Genomic DNA, 2500 nt, shown 5'->3' on the forward strand with positions numbered 1-2500 from the left:
ATCACAGCCCGCTGTGTACGAGAGTTATTCAACGGCAGTTGGCGACACGAGCTTGTGATTGATGATTGATTGATAGTTTATTATTGCAAGTAACCAACAATAGACAAGAGAGGAACATGCCATCCCTCTTGATACATATTGATGTGCGTGCATTCGTATGTGTGTGTGTGTGTGTGTTTACGGTGTGTGTGTGTGTGTGTGTGTGTGTGTGTGTGTGTGTGTGTGTTTTGGTGTTGCCATGCGCGTCTCTGTGGCCCGGCGGCGAGGCGAGGGGTTGCTATGCTCGTTTTCTATGACGAATTATGGCACATACAATACTTATTTTGACACTACCATAAGGTGATAACTGTGTCTCGTACATATGTTAATTTCTTGTACTTTGGCCAGACAATTCCTATATATAGCTAATAAAGAAAAAAACGTACGTGCTTGGAGTGAGTCTGGGTAACTGAGGTGTTCACATGCGCCGCGAGACGCTGAGTCGGCAGGCGTTAGCTTGGTCTAAAAGCTTACACACTGACCACACCCACACCCACTGACTTCACGACATCATCACCTATTCCGTTACCTGCTACCAAGGTCTGTTCGTGACGTAGGTTGACTCACAAGGAGTATAACAACAGTACTATGGCACAAAGTGAGTATGGGTTTACGGAGCCACAGGAAAATTTTATTACTGATGTTATCGGTGATTCCTTGCGAGATGTTGATGTGTTTCCTGATCCATTATCAGAGAGTGAAGCAGAAGGAAGCGAATTTGAATATCAGGATGATGCTGCAGAGGTAGATGAATGGATTCCTAACAGACATAGGAAACAGGTAGTAAGAGACAGGTTAGTAAACTCTTTGGATAGCTGCCTCAATGTAAATAACTATGATGATTTTCACCTTCCCCACGAAACCAAAGAGCATACAGTCTTCTTACAAAAGCCTAGGGGGTCACAGCCTGGGAAACAAGTAACCTGGCAAAACCAATGGACTAATAATGAGATTGAAAGTAACTTGATACGTGCAGGAAGTTTACTAGGTGAGGCAACTGAGGCTGACACAGCTATAAAAGCATGGGAATTGTTTATTACAGATCATATTATTGATGAAATAGTGCGGAACACTAATGTTAAAATTCAAAAGATAATTGACCAATTATCAGAGAGAGAAACAGTAAAGAAAGACACAGTACACATTAGAACAACAGATTCTGTAGAGATGAGAGCTTTTCTGGGCCTGTTATATGTTAGAGGTTTGTTAGGACAAAACACACATGACCAAAAACTTCTTTTCAAGGAAAAAATAGGTCACCCAATTTTTGGTGCTGTCATGTCATGGCATAGATTTGCTTTTCTTCATGCTAACATAACATTTGACGATCTCGCCACTCGCCCTCAAAGATGGTTACATGGTTCGCAGCAGTGAGGGAACTCTTTGAGGCATTCAATGTGCGCTGTAGTTCAGTCCTACAACCAGACGACTACTTGACCATTGATGAAACCTTATATGGATGCAGAACTCAAATAGGTTTCAAACAATACAACAGGAGCAAGCCTGTCCGATATGGCCTATTATATAAGTCGATCAACGCTGTAAGGTATCCGTTTACATTTAGAACAATTGTCTATTCTGGCAAACCCAAAGAAGAGCCCAGCCCTATTACATACGCGGTACTCTGCCAACAGTCAAAGCACTAGTGAACCAGTTGAGTAGCAGTGTCAACTTGTGTGGCAAGACCATTAGTCTGGACAGACTATACACTAGCTTAGAGCTATTCGATTGGCTGTTGACGAAAGACATCACTGCTTTGGGCACACTAGATCAGTCTAGAAAAGGAATACCACCACAGATAAAGGAAGTCAATGCAAGAGAAGATAAATCTTATGAAGTGTACAAGGAAAAGTGTCAAGGAAAAATGTACCTTAATTCCTATGTGAAACAAACCAAAAGCAAGGGCCTGCGTAACGTTTTGCTTTTGAGTACGCTGCCCCCCTTGTTAGGCGTCACTAAAGATGACAATCAAAAGAAGCCAGCAATATATAAACTGTATGACTTCACTAAAGGAGGCACTGATATTGTTGACCAGAGAATCAATTTTTACACAGTTAACACCAAGTCTAGAAAATGGACTGTCAATGCATTTTCATATATTTTAGATACTGCTCGAGTGAATTCTCAAACAATATTTGGTAAAAATACCAACAAGGATCCCAGGAGTATAAATTCATTTAATTATGGCTGGGAGCTGGTGATGTCACTATGTATTCCACAAATACGGAGACGGAAGGAAACTCCTGGTTTGCCGCAGAGTACAATAGCTAAGATCAAACTGCTGCTAGATGACTCTGAACCTGAACTTGATGCTGTGCCTGAAGGGCAACCCGTCAGAGCAGAAAAGCGAGCGAGATGTTCAGCATGTCTAGATTCTATCCAGGGGCCAGGTTACACAAATAATAGATCTAAAGTCAAAAGGAGCAGAATAATGTGTCAAATTTGTAAACATGTTGCTTGC

Source organism: Eriocheir sinensis, chromosome 16, assembly GCF_024679095.1.
Source record: "Eriocheir sinensis breed Jianghai 21 chromosome 16, ASM2467909v1, whole genome shotgun sequence".
Lineage (NCBI taxonomy): Eukaryota > Metazoa > Arthropoda > Malacostraca > Decapoda > Varunidae > Eriocheir > Eriocheir sinensis.